Raw genomic sequence first — 14141 nt, forward strand, 5'->3', positions numbered from 1 at the left:
TTTGGAAATCTATGCAGATTACTGTACTGTACTGTGTTACTGTACAGAACTCAAATAGGGTCCTCCATCCACTGCTTCCAAACACCCTGCTAGCAGCTAATACTAGAGCACTGGTTCTATTTGGCCTTGAGCTCTCTCCAACGTCCTAAAGGCCAGGGCTGTCTTCACCTGCTCACCCCTGTGTCTTCTAAGTAAATCATGGTGCAGTGTCAGATGCATACCAGGTATCAGAAAATGTGCACTAAAATAAAAATGATACGAGAGGACACACATCCTTGGGCTTAGGTGCAGGCCTGTCACCAGGCCCTCTAAGTACCAAGTGTACACACTGAAAGAAATACAGGGACACCTTTGCCCTGTAGGCAGCACAGAGAATTCATTCACTGAATTCCCTGAAACACTCCCTCTCAACAAAGCCCCCTGACTGAAAGGTCCTTAACTTTCTAGCAAGAAGCCTGTCTCTGCTATACGATCAGCTGATGTGTCTGCTATTTCAGAGGGAGTGAGCACTTCCTTCACGTCTGAAGACAGACCTCAGCTAGTACTTCACTGCCTCCAGCCCTCGCTTTCCTCTTGGGCAAGGCTTAGGGGTCCACTGCTCGTGTACCGGTGGAGGTGAAGTTCGAGAGGAAGCACACTGCTGACAGGAAAGGTGTGTGGGCTTGGCGTTGGGAGACCTAATGACAGTTCAGTTCAGATATTACCAGATGTAGCACCAAGACCAAGTTACTTTGCCTCTTCAAAGTACCAGTTTCCTCATCTACAGATTAGGTTTAAAAATAATACCTGCCCTTTCCAGCAAGCTATGAAGACCCAGTGTTTTACATAAGATAAAAGTGTTTCAAAAAACATGTGTATGCATAAGTCTGTATGCACATACACAGAGGAGAAAGACTAGACAGAAGTACATAAAAATGTTAAACTATTACAATCTGAAAGTGTTGATTATGCACCAAGCACAGGTATTTTACATACATTATCTCTAACTCTCACAATAATCGCCAAAGGTAAGTACTTCACTGTATTTCAAGTGAGGAAATTGAGGCTCAGAGGTTAAATTATCTGTGCATGTTAGTTGCTCGGTTGTGTCTGATTCTCTGCGACTCAATGAGCCTGCCAGGCTCCTCTGTCCATGGGATTCTCCAGGCAAGAATACTGGAGTGGGTTGCCATTCCCTTCACTAGGAGATCTTCTCAACCTAGGGTTTGAACCCAGCTCTCCTGCATTGTGGGCAGATTCTTTACCATCTGAGTCATTGAGGGAAGCTAAATTATCTACTGAATGCCAAACATCTAGTTAGTTGTTTAACTGGAATTCAAACTCAATGCTGCCCTTTCAAGTCCAGGTTATGTCTGGTCTATAGCAGTTTTCTCTGTGTGATGGGGTGATTTTTATTTTCTTTATATTTTTCAGTATTCTCCAAATGGTACCAATGATGTTTACTATTTTATTTAGTGCTATTACTGTTTCAGTCAAGTTTTTATTTTTCAACAAAATATACAATAATATTCTCTAACGTACATTTGAATTTAGTCTGTACAGCTTTACAAATTATACCTAGATTTCTTTATATCAAAATTCAACATTAGGTGGAGAAAAAAACATTTCATGAATTCTGGTGCCTTGAATATATCATTTTTATAATTATGAAAAACAACAAATACCATTTTAATTTTTATTTTTATAAATACTATTTTTTAAAAGGAAAAACTTTGTGGAAAAAAAAAACCAACTCTAAAATAATGCATTGAACACTTGTGTCTGAGATACACCCTTTTAAGTCCTGGCTCTTCACACTGTGTGAGCTTTGGTAAATTGCTTAGCTTCTCTGAGGATCAGTTTCTTCATATACAAAACAAGGTCAGAGTAAGGCCCCCGACTCTCTACATCAACAAGAATTTTCTGAGGATCAAATGAAAAATGAGAAGTGAAAGCACTGCTGACTTATTCATTCAACAAACACTATATTTATTGGGCACCTACTGGCTGTCCAGTGCTAGACACTGAGAACACAAGAGAAGACACAGTCTCTACCCTGATGGAATTTAAATCCACTGGAATTTAAAACCATTCCAATTCAGTGGGATAAGTACTATGACAGGGGAGCACCAGGTGCTGTGGAGCAGAAGACAGGCATTTAACTCAGTTTGGTCACTAGAGGAAGGGACAGCTAAGCTGACACCTGAAGGATGATGCTGAAGGAAGCAGCCAGGTGGGGGCTGGGGAGAGAGATAGAAGAGGTACACGGCCTGCAGAAGAGGCCGTGTGGCCAGCTAGTGCCACAGCAAGTCATTTAGGCTGGCTGGAGTGCAGAGGACGTGGGGAAGTGGTGATAAGTTAGTTGAAGGGGTGAGCAGAAGCAGATCATATGCAGTCTCTCTATCATAGTATCATCACCATCACCAGTTTATGTGTTTCTATGCCTCGGCTTAAGTTTATCTTGCTTTCTCCATTAAAATAAGAGGAGGGATGCATAGTCTCCTTTCTTTGTAAAACACATTATCAAGTGGAAGTGTAGTAGGTTGGATCATATAAAGATATGATCATATCTTTATATGATCCAACCACCAACCTAGTTCCTGCATGTGGAGAGGGCCCAGAGAACTCAGAGCGCAAATGCATTGAGGGGGCTTATCCTGTAGGACTACAAGAGCCACAGATACTCCTGACATCCAAGTACCCATCCACTGTTCAGCCCACAAGCTGACCTTGAGGCCCAGCTTCTGACAGAACTGTGTGATTTCTCCACGAAGTCTTAGGAGCCACACTGCCCCCAAAGGCACCAGATCTGTTCTCCACCTTTCGGTACAGCTTAGAGAGAACTAACCAGCACAAACATCTGGTATGTGACACCAAAGATGATCATTTTTCTCCAAGAACATGACTTTGCTAGCTAAGTCGGCTTGGCAAACTTAGTTCATGCTCCTCTCCCTTCTACCCTAGAATTCTTGTTAAGGTCTATAATTCACTTTCCAACCTGTGAGAGTAGTTCCCTTAGTCACTGGAGCTTTCTAGAGAATGAACAGTGGTGACAGTAAGCTGCTGAGGATAATTATTCATTCAGCTGTCTTCCCAGTCATCAGCTGGCTAAGGGCCCCCAAACGAATGGAGAACTAAGAAAATGAAAGGAAACTGAGGAAATGAAAGGAAGGGTGATGGACACTCCTCAGGAAGAGGCTGAGACTAAGGAATCTGGGCAGAGGATGAGGCAGGGAGGAGGAACTGGGGAACCTGGCCTGGAACATTTACTTCTCTGAAGTAGTAGTAACAGTAGTAGTAGCAGCACACACACCACACTGACTTGATGCTTACCACACGCCAGGCAAAGTTCTGAGCATTTTACAAATACCACAGTTTACATAAACTGACTTACTCAATCGTTAGAACTCTATAAGGTAAGTATAATTATCATACACATTTTACAGATGAAGAAACTGGGTACAAACAGATTAAGTAATCTGCCACAATTATACTGCTAGTAAGTGGCAGAGCTGGGATTTAAATCTATAGAGTCTGGCTCAGAATTCAAGCTTTTAACTATTACAGTATATTTAAACATGAATGCTGAAAGGCAGAAGGGGACAGGCAGCCAGAGTTAGCCAGGTGCCAGACAAGAATGCTTTTATCTAGAAACCTTAGCATGGAGCCTCCCCTCCGATGTGCTGTGAGCTACTGATCCTCTCACCAGCTGAACAACATCACTTTTTCTTGTACTATGATGTCAAAAACATTGGGCGGCTCTAGCTTACATAAAACAAGGTCATGACTTACCACATTATCATTATTAATCTAAAATCTAACTACCCAGAAATTTCCTCTCCCTTGCTCTCACTGAGGCAGTTTTGTATTTTGTGTTTTGGCCTGTTACAGGATGAGTTACCAGCCAGTCCAACTACGTTATTCCATGGCAGTTCTGATATCAGGACAAGGCTACTGTATTCTTCTGTCTGACTGATTAGTTGGTTGATTTGGTTTCTGGTGGTATCATTACTATGTAGGGGACAAGATCAAGGGAAGGGCACACTCAAATGGAAGTCAAATTTAACACATGATGGATGAAAGGAGCACCTTGTGAAATCAGCTTGTCCTGATCAAAGGACAGCCTGTGAATGTGATTCCAAGGGTCTACAGTATTTCACAGGTTTGCCCCAGTGTCCAGGGTGCAGCGAGGCTGGGCAGCATTATGCAGACTGCAGCCTACCACTCAACTACAGTGAGGCCCACTAAGGCGCCAGTGGGGTGATGATTCACAACAGGCCTCAACAGGGTGGGGATGGTAAGATTCCCAGGGGCAAAAGGTCTAGTTTCAGGACCATCTTCTTCCTCTGTTCTGATTATGGGCTCATGTGTAGCCTTCAGAGCTGTCACTGCATCATCTGGTAGAAGGAATGAGAACAGGAAAGTTGGAGGGGGTAAAGGGAATGTGTACTTAAGAAATGGTAAACAGGAAAATAGAACTACCATATGACCACACCTGGGTATTTTTCTGAAGAAAATGAAAACATTAACTTGAAAAGATACCTGCCCCCTAATGCCCACAGCAGCATTATTGACAATAGCCAAGATATAGAAACAATCTAAGTATCAACTGATGGATAGGCAGATAAAAGAGTGTGAGATACACACACACATACATATATTCACACAATGGAATAGTATTCAGCCATAAAAAAATGACATCTTTCAATCTGCAATGATACAGATGGTCCTTGTGGGTACTAGGCTAAGTGCAATAAGTCAGACAGAGAAAGACAAATACTATGTGATTAGTGAATGTAACTTATATGTGAAATCTTAAAAAAGAGAACAGACTGCTCATTGCTAGAGGTGGCAAGTAAAGGGTGGGTAGTCAAAAGGTACAAAATTCTAGTTGTAAAATAAATAAGTCATGGGATAGAATGTGCAGCATGGCAATTATAAGGGCTTCCCTGGTGGTTCAGTCGGTAAAGAGTCTGCCTGCAATGCTGAAGAGCCAGGTTCGATCCCTGGGTTGGGAAGATCCCCTGGAGAAGGAAATGGCAACCCATTCCAGTATTCTTGCCTGGAGAATTCCATGGACAGAGGAGCCTGGCAGGCTACAGTACATGGGGTCACAGAGTCAGACATGACTGAGCGACTAACAGACGTCTAACACAGGACAACTACTCTTAATAATACTGTATGGTCTATTTGAAAGTTGCTAAGAATAGGCCTTTAAAATTCTCATCACACACAAAAATTCTGTAACTGTGTACAGTGATAGATGTTAATGAGACTTACTGTGGCGGTTGTTTCACAAATATCAAATCATTATGTTGTAACTAATAAAATGTTGTATGTTGATTACGCCTCAGTTTAAAAAAAAAAAGTAGCAAGCAGGAGTAAAGGACTGGATTTGTGTGAGCAGGACAGTATAAAGAGCCGGTCAGCTCACCCAAACTTATTAATACAGCCCACAAGGCCCTTCAACATCTGGTGCCCATCTACTTTCCAGCCTCACCAACCTTTAGTCATTTATTCTTTCAAGGAAAAATGAAGAATGGCTAGTTCAGCTTGCAATTCACAAACAATCTCAAAAGTGCTTTTCCTCAATAAAAGTGCTGTGCTTTGATATAGAGCAGGAGTGCTTTGAACATTTTCACTGTGTCACATGGAATATTAAAAAGTTGTGTACTCAAGGAGATTCAGTAAAATTAATGATTTCTATTGCCTCATTAAGGACAGATTTAAGTGAACATGGTATTAAAAAAAAACAACTCTAAGTGTGTAGTGGTAAAGAATACAATGACTGTGAGTACAGTTCAGTGCCACTGCCAGGGTTTGTGCTAAGGCACCAGCAGTTTGCCTGTTGTTGCTCTGCAACAACAAACAGCATCTTGGCACTATTATGAAAACAGCTTTGACCTTGTAGATACCCTGAAAGGTTTCCAAGGCTCCCCAGGGTCTGCAGAGCACATTTGTGAACCACTGTTCTAGGCAATGGGGAGGGATTGGCCACCCCTGGAGCTGTGCTTTAGGGCAGGGGTCCCCAAGCTCCAGGCCTTCTGTTAGATCAGTGGCAGCACTAGATTAGAAACAAAGTGCACAGCAGATGTGTAATTCACCTGAATCATCGCTAAACCACCCCCAATCCCCCGTCCATGGAAAAACTGTCTCCCAAGAAATCAGTCCCTGGTGCCCAAAAGGTTGGGGACTGCTGCTTTAGGGCCATCAAACTGGCTGTGATGGCAGAACAAACTGTAGGCTGGAGGGGGACTGGAGGGCAGAGTGAGGCTGTGGCAACCCAGAGGAAAGCAGGGAAGGAGTGTAGCTGAGGTGGGGACAGAAAGGAAGAAAAAGAGGTGAGGGGTGTTATGGGGAGAGGGAATGAAGCCATAGAGGCAAAGCTGGTCCTGATCCTGCCCAGTGACTGGAGATGGAGGAGGAGTCAAAGACCACTACCCTCCTCAAAGGAAGGCATGGGGCCTAATGTCTCTCCGTCCCCACTGTCTTGTATGGAACCAGGCACAGAGGGTTACCTCAATATATGTTACCTAATCAAAGTCAGGTAATGTAAGAACAGCAGTACCATCAGAGAAGGGGAGAATCCACCAAGGGCAGCTCGTTGGGGATGGGAAGCAAGAGAAGTCTGTGTCCCTGGCAAGCTTCAGCCAAAGGAGGGTGACATAGCAGCAAAGTAGGAAAACTCACAGGTCAGGATAAAGCCAGTCTCACCTAGCCCACAGCTAAACCAATCAGCAAATGAGGCACTGTTGTAACTGTGAGGCATGATGAGACCTCAGGTCAGCATGTCATACAGAACCCTTCAAAAAGTCCTCAGATACGTTAAATTTATTTTAAAAACCTGAAAAGATATATTTCAAGATATTATTAACAGCAGTTACTTGGGGAGAATGAAATTAAGGGGGTTCAGAATTTTATTTTTTATAGTTCTATCATATTTGATTTCATTTTGTTATGATACAGTTGTTTTACCTTTAGGGAATAAATGTTTTATTTACTGCATGGTTTTCCTTATGAACCTCTCTGCCATTTTCTTCTTGTGCTTCTCCCTGCTTAGTAACTGTCTTAGGTGTGCCAAGGAGCCCAGCTAATCCCAGTTGCCCAACCGAACACTGAAGTCTCTGACTAACTGCTTCCTCTGGCAATATCAGATACAGATCTACACTGCTTATGGAAAAGTTCGCTTTATGCCACTTTGCTTTTATGAAAGACCTTTGTTAGTATGTATACATTTCCAAGAAATACTAAGAGGGTTTTCCTTTTTATGAGAAAGGATGAAAAGTGAAAATGGAGTTCAGCACATCTTGAATGTTATAGTGGCAGCACGCACCGTGGGCAGTGAGAGCGGCACCACTGAACTCCTTCCCTAGGAACGACACTCAGCATCTAGCTGATGGAGCCTGGAACTCTCTCTGTGAGCATCTGTGCTTGATCTCCATTTATTTTGTGCATCCATTAGCAAGACGTGTCCTAACATAATTGCTTTACAGCATTTCGGCTTAAGGAAGATTTCACCAGAAGGTTCTACTTTCAGATAGACAGGAAATCTGTAATTTCAACCTGACGCAATCTAAAGCATTAAGTAAGGGACTTCCCTGGAGGCCCAGTGGTTAAGACTGAGTTTCCAATGCAGGGGACACAGGTTCGATCATTGGTTGGGGAACTAAGATCCCATGAACCATCTGGTGTGGCCAAAAGGTAACAAACTTTTTTCTAAAGTTATGTAAAATGGGCATCCAATCTTACCTATAGGTCAGCCCAACTCTGTGAAGCGAATCCTCTGTAAACTTGAAACTTCAAATGCAATAATGCTTCTGTCAGGGGCTGCTGTTTTCCAGCTACAGGAGAGCTTTCAATGGCCTCTGTGCACAGCAGACATTATTCAATTCTCCATCGGCCTCTGCTTCATCACATATGGCATGAAAATCTTCAGAAAGCAGAAACGTAAAGGATGTAAAAATATTGACTTAATGACCAGAGAAGATAAAGATCAACCTGTATTCCCTGAATCTGTGTTATACCAGTAAGTAGGTAATCACAAGGCAATCATAGATTTCCCCAGTCTTTAAAATCAGGCATTGGAGCATTTAAAATGCTGACACAAAGCTTTGACTTAACAAGTGTCTGGTTTAAGTTTTCAAATTATGCTTCCACTGTGGCATTCCAGACCCAAAAAGAAGTAATTGGACTCGGATAACAGATATGGACACCTCTGTTCCCTGAAGAGCCTCGCGCAGAAGGTAAAGGCTGCCACTGCTCTGTTGTCCACTTATTTAGAGATGAATGAACTCTGGGTCCATCTCCCAGTTGTCAGGTCTAAGACTCACAGTGGGGAGGCAAGAGTCAGAAAGGAAAAGCAGATGCTGAGAACGGCAGGTGGCACGAACAGGAACAAGGTTTTCTGCCAATTGCCTAACTATTGCTGGTTTTCCATCTGATGACTTCATTTTCCAAATGTCCACTGCTATTTTTAATCTCATGGTTCCACTTATCAGCTGCCAAGGTTGATTTGTCAATTTCTCTATGCAATGAGTATGTACTTCCCCTTTTCCCAACAGAAAAGCTCTGAAAATGTAGTTTAAATCCGAATTCTAGGCCCTTGTGCTAACATTTCTAAAGTGTTTTCCTAACTGGAAGCCGGATGTGTTTCATCATTACCTCAAATCACATGTCCCAAACTGGACTTGTCCCTAACCCCCAGCTACCACTTCCTTCCTCCTTTCCTTTTCTCTATCACATTATCACCCTGCCAGTCACTCAGCCACAGAACCTTGAAATCATTTCTAATGTTGCTTTCTCTTCCAACCTCTTAAGCTCCAACTATTACTACGGTCAGGCTCTCCTTCAGCCTGGTATGTAGTTCCTTGAAAAGTAACACCCATTCATCCTTCCAGGCCCATTATAAATTACTGAGAGAAGTCCCACAAATTACAGGAATAGTCCCTGACTTTTTTTCTACTTCATCCAACATTGAATTGAAAGCACATCTACTATTGTAATACTCAGAGTTGGCTCCCCTCACGCACACGTGGCTCTCCCATGAGGCTGTAAGCTCCTCAAAGGCAAGGACGTATCTTTTTCATCTTTGTATTTCCAGCATCTAATGTAGTATCTGGCACAAAAAGGGGCTCCAGTTAATATCTGAATGAATTATTTCATCCATAAAATATTTCTTTATTGTTCAGAAGAGAACATTAACACACAGAATAATCCTTCCTATTGTGCATTTTATTCCCAAACAAATCTCTGTGGCCCAAGGAAACTATTTCCAAGGTCCACGAAAGCTCAGGTTATGTTCCCTCTCCCTGTGGCCACAATGCTTCCAGGGACAACCTTGAACACCCTTGACTTTTAACTCTTTGCTTTCAGTCTTGCCATAGGTTTGAATCTCTTGGCCCCTTCTTGTTGCCTATAGTAGGGGTTGGCAATTGTTCTCTGTAAAGGGCCAGAGTCAGTATTTTATACTTTGTGTGTCACATGGCCTTTGTCACAACAACTACTCAATTTTGCCTTTGCGGAGCAAAAGCAGCCAGAGATGATATGAAAATGAGTGAGTGTGGCTATATTTCAGTAAGACTTTATTTATGGATGCTGAAGTTTTAATTTTATATGATTTTTGTGTCACAAAATATTAATTTTCTCTTGAACTTTCCCCCAGCCATTTAAAAATGTAAATGGCTTGCAGTCCAGACAAAAACAAGTGGTGAGCCAGATATGGACTGTAGGCCATAGTTTGCCAATCCAGGTTTCCTTTCCTCACCAACTCCATCCTTCTACACACACACACACACACGCACATTTCTGTTCATTTCCACCTCTAGTAGAGCTAAATAAAAACAGTCTTCACAATTCCTTTATGGACTTTCATGTTATTCTGTTTGGAGCCACTCCAGGGCTGGGGAGAGAGAAAGTGAGTGGGCTTTTGAGTCATTAGGGCCTAGATTCAGAGTCTAGCCTTATTATGTAATAATGAGGTAACCCTGGACATAATATTTAACCTCTCTTGTGTTTCACTGTCATCATCTATCAAAAGGGAGCAATAACATCTATGTGACAGGGATTTTGTGAGAATGAGCTAATCTGTATCAAGTTCATGGCACAATGCCTGGCTTATAGTATGCACTCAATAAATAGTTAATTGTTACTCTAGCTTGGGATATAGCTTCCTCAGATCAGCTGTGACTCTGGAAAGCAATCCAGCCACTCTGTAAACTACAACTGGGCAGCAGAGAGAACAAACTGAGAGCAGAGTACAAAGGCAGAGACAGAATTTGGAGGTTTTCAGACACGTGATCCAGGATTCTGAGTGCCTGGTTGACCCCGATTCCTCCTGACACCATTCCAAATTCCAGTGGGCCTCTTTTCCTCCTCAGAAAGAACTTCTGACTCTCACACTACCTGAATCTTCTTAGCATTCCATATGAAATATCCAGAAGAGCCCTGGAACCCTCTCCTCATTCTCACACCTCTTCCTGGTGGGAAGGGTGGGAAAGGGTGAAATGTGACCGGGCCAAATCTCACAGACTGGTCTGCCACCGGATCTTACACAGGTCAAGCACCCAAGTCTCTCTCAATTATTCACGAATTTTCTGCTGTACAGGGAATGAATTTTTTTCAGAGTTCAAAAACTCTACAGAAGCTTTAGAGAAAAAAAAACAAGTACACAAATAAGACATTTCCCCCCATAAAACATCAGTCAGGGTGCAGATAAGACAGATAAGCTTGTGGTATCTTTGTCCTTGATCCGAAAAGCCAGATTTGAGCCTGGCACTTTCCTGTTCCAACACTTCTAATGGGTATCTACTGCCTCTGGAATGACCAAGCTCCCATGCTGTCACTCAGGGCCTCCACAGTCTTGCCCTAGCCCACCCCTCCGGCATTATATCTTACCACTCCTCTACAGAAGTCCTCACCTATAGCCCAGGCAAAATGGATAGTTTCTACCTAACTTCACTGAACAGTTTCCAGCTTCCCACACTTGTACATAACTCAGTCACAGTACCTGTAGCATTTTATTGCACATCTCCCCCTAGACTGTGAGCTAGCCACAGGGCAGACTGTCTGATTCACCTCTGGGTCCCCTACCCCTAGCACAGTGCCTGACATGGGGCAAACATTCAATAAATGTTAATGAATGAATGAAAACATCTGAAGTTATTCTGCCCTTAAACTGCTTTAGTTGGATTCCTATTATCAGACTAAGCACAGTCTAGGTCATTGTTGAGAAGGAGAAAGACCTAAGAGAAAGAAAAGCATGACCAATGTGATCCAAGCAACAGAAAATATGTTTTAATACTGAACTAAAAGAAAACATAGCTGTTTAGCCTCCAGAAGAGAAGATGAAGCCCAATTTGATTCTGGTTTTAAGTCTACAAAAGGTTCTCATGAGAAAATCTTGATCTCATCCTCCCTTATAATCAGAGGGAACTTTTCCATATTCATGGAAAGTGGAAAAAGAAAAAAACAGCTTAAGTTCAGGCTAGAGGGGCTTAAATCGGAGAGAGAGAAGAACCAAATCAGGTAGCACTTTTCAAAAGACACTGTTACTGTACTTTTTGGCAAGTGAATTGAAGGGGTTTGGCTGAGTACTGTTTTTCTGGGCTATGCTACGCAATTTGTGGGATTTTAGTAATCTGACCAGGGATTGAACCCTGGTCCTCAGCAGTGAAAACACAGAGTCCTCTGGACTGCCAGGGAATTCCTGGAAGGCACTTTTGTTAAAGGCTGTGCAAAAGGAAATAAACATGCAGCTCTGTTCCTATTTGCTGTGGAGACCAGGTGGGTGAAACAAAAGTCAGGTAAGACTTTTCTAATGAGTCACTGACTCTGTTTTTTTAGCCACTGACTTTTAATTGACCCTTTTCCTACTGGCACTTTTTGTCATATCATCCTTTGCAGTCCTGTGATGGAACAATCTAGTACAGGCATACCTCAGAGATATTGCATGTTTGGTTCCAGATCACTACAATAAATCAAATCACGTGAATTCTTTGGTTTTTTGGTGCATGAAAAAGTTATATCTATACTATATAGTAGTCTATTTGGTACGCAATAGCATTATGTCTTAAAAAAAACAATGTACATACCTTAATTAAAATTAATCATTACATTAAATCAATTTAATATTATTAAAATTAATTAAAAATAATAAAATACACTTATTGCTAAAAAATGTTAACCATCATCTGACAATACATAGTTGCCACAAACCTTTAATATGTAAGAAATACAATATTTTCGAAGTGCAATAAAATGAGGTATGACTATGTTTCAAATTTTCTTGATGGGACAATGGAAAGAAAGAGAAGGCAATGATATCAGAATAAGACAGTAGGGAAATGGTCATAAAAATATACCTTCTATAAAACCAATACCTAATTGGATATCAATAATAATTATCAATAGTATTACTATTGGGACTTTCCTGGTGGTCCAATGGCTAAGACTCCATGCTCCCAATGCACGGGGTCCTGGTTCCATTACTGGTCAGGGAACTAGATCCTGCATGCCACAGCTAAAGAGCTCGTGTGCTAAAACAAAATGTTCCCATTCTCCAACTTTCTTTACCTCCTTTCTGAAGACAGAATAAAGAGCCCCAGTCTCGGCATTTGAAGTCTTGCAGTATAGTGAAAAGAACACAGGTCTCTGAATCCAACACTAACAGGTTTGAACCAAGCTCTGTCATTTATGAGCTACATGACTTTGGGCAAATCACTCTAATCTTTCTGAGGTCCAGTTTCTTCATCTTTAAATTGGGGTTAAATATCCCCATGTTATAGGATTCTGAGGATTAAATAAATTATTGTGTGTAATACATCTAATATACTCAGCCACAGAGCAGAGTAGAGACTAGATAAATGTCAGTGTTCTTCTCTTCACACCTCTATACATTATGGCCACAATTCATCATTTCAGTTTATTTCCCTTTCTCACCAAATCCATTCCTCTCCCTCTACCTCACCCCCACCTCTAGACCACTGCCCAGGCTGTTCCTTCTCACTGGAATGAACTTCCTTCAAGGCCTAGCATAAATTTTCCAACCTTCAGGAATCCTTGCTGAACCCCCTTTGGTCATGTTGGGATTGATTTCTCCTACTTTGTTTACATTCTTTATTAGATTTACTAGAGTCAACCTGATTTCAGTTATTTATGTACTTATCTGTCTTGCCAACTACACTTGAGGGAGAAGGCTCTGAAAAGACAATTACTCATAGGAGAGCAGGAAATGTGTTGCTCTCTTCTGTGTATATTTCTCAATACCAGGGTCCTGTATGTAGAAAGAGCTCAATATGTGTTTTTGAATTGAATCTTGCCACCATGGTTTTTCCAGTAGTCATGTATGGATGTAAGAGCTGGACTACAGAGAAAGCTGAGCGCCGAAGAATTGATGCTTTTGAACTGTGGTATTGGAGAAGACTCTTGAGAGTCCCTTGGACTGCAAGGAGATCCAACCAGTCCATCCTAAAGGAGATCAGTCCTGGGTGTTCACTGGAAGGACTGATGCTGAAGCTGAACTCCAATACTTTGGTCACCTAATGTGAAGAACTGACTTGTTTGAGAAGACCCTGATGCTGGGAAAGATTGAAGGCAGAAAGAGAAGGGGACAACAGAGGATGAGATGGTTGGATGACATCACCGACTCAATGGACATGAGTTTGAGTAAACTCCGGGAGTTGGTGATGGGACAGAGAGGCCTGGCATGCTGCAGTCCATGGGGTTGCAAAGAGTCGGACATGACTGAGTGACTGAACTGAACTGAATCACTGACTGACAAACTTTACAGAAAGCTCCTGGACTGAATTTCTAAAATTCTGCTCTCACTGCCTGACTTGTTTAACACACAATTTTTAAAGTATACTGATATTCCTAAACTAAGAGCCACCAAAACTCATGCAGTTTGCTTCATTCTATCACCCACTCTTTCAACACACTCTGGACTCGTCTAAAGACATTTCTTCAGGATATAGGAAGACATGGCTGGGAGGACATCACTCCCTCATGGAGGTAGGTGACCCTGAAGAACTGTTCTACCCCATCAGTTAGAACGACAGCCACTGAAACCATATTAAAAAGCAAACAGTATTCCAGGCCAGAATACTGGAGTGGGTAGCCTTTCCCTTCTCCAGGGGATCTTCTCAACCCAGGGATTGAACCCAGGT

General features: G+C 42.1%; 1 protein-coding gene across 19 annotated transcripts in view; it reads right to left on the minus strand.

Annotated features, from left to right (window-relative positions):
- Positions 1-14141, minus strand: part of MKNK1 (MAPK interacting serine/threonine kinase 1) — a 45817-nt gene that overhangs the window by 28647 nt on the left and 3029 nt on the right. For 15 of the 19 annotated variants that reach the window (XM_086386898.1, XM_086386869.1, XM_086386853.1 and 12 more), the window contains exon 2: positions 7729-7909. The exons of the other annotated variants lie outside the window; for them this stretch is intronic. The gene's annotated coding sequence lies outside the window, so the exon portion shown is untranslated. The remainder of the gene's footprint in view (positions 1-7728; positions 7910-14141) is intronic. 19 annotated transcript variants of the gene reach the window in all.

This window comes from Bos grunniens, chromosome 3, assembly GCF_055505025.1.
Source record: "Bos grunniens cultivar Pamir isolate PY7600 chromosome 3, Bosgru_T2T1.0, whole genome shotgun sequence".
Lineage (NCBI taxonomy): Eukaryota > Metazoa > Chordata > Mammalia > Artiodactyla > Bovidae > Bos > Bos grunniens.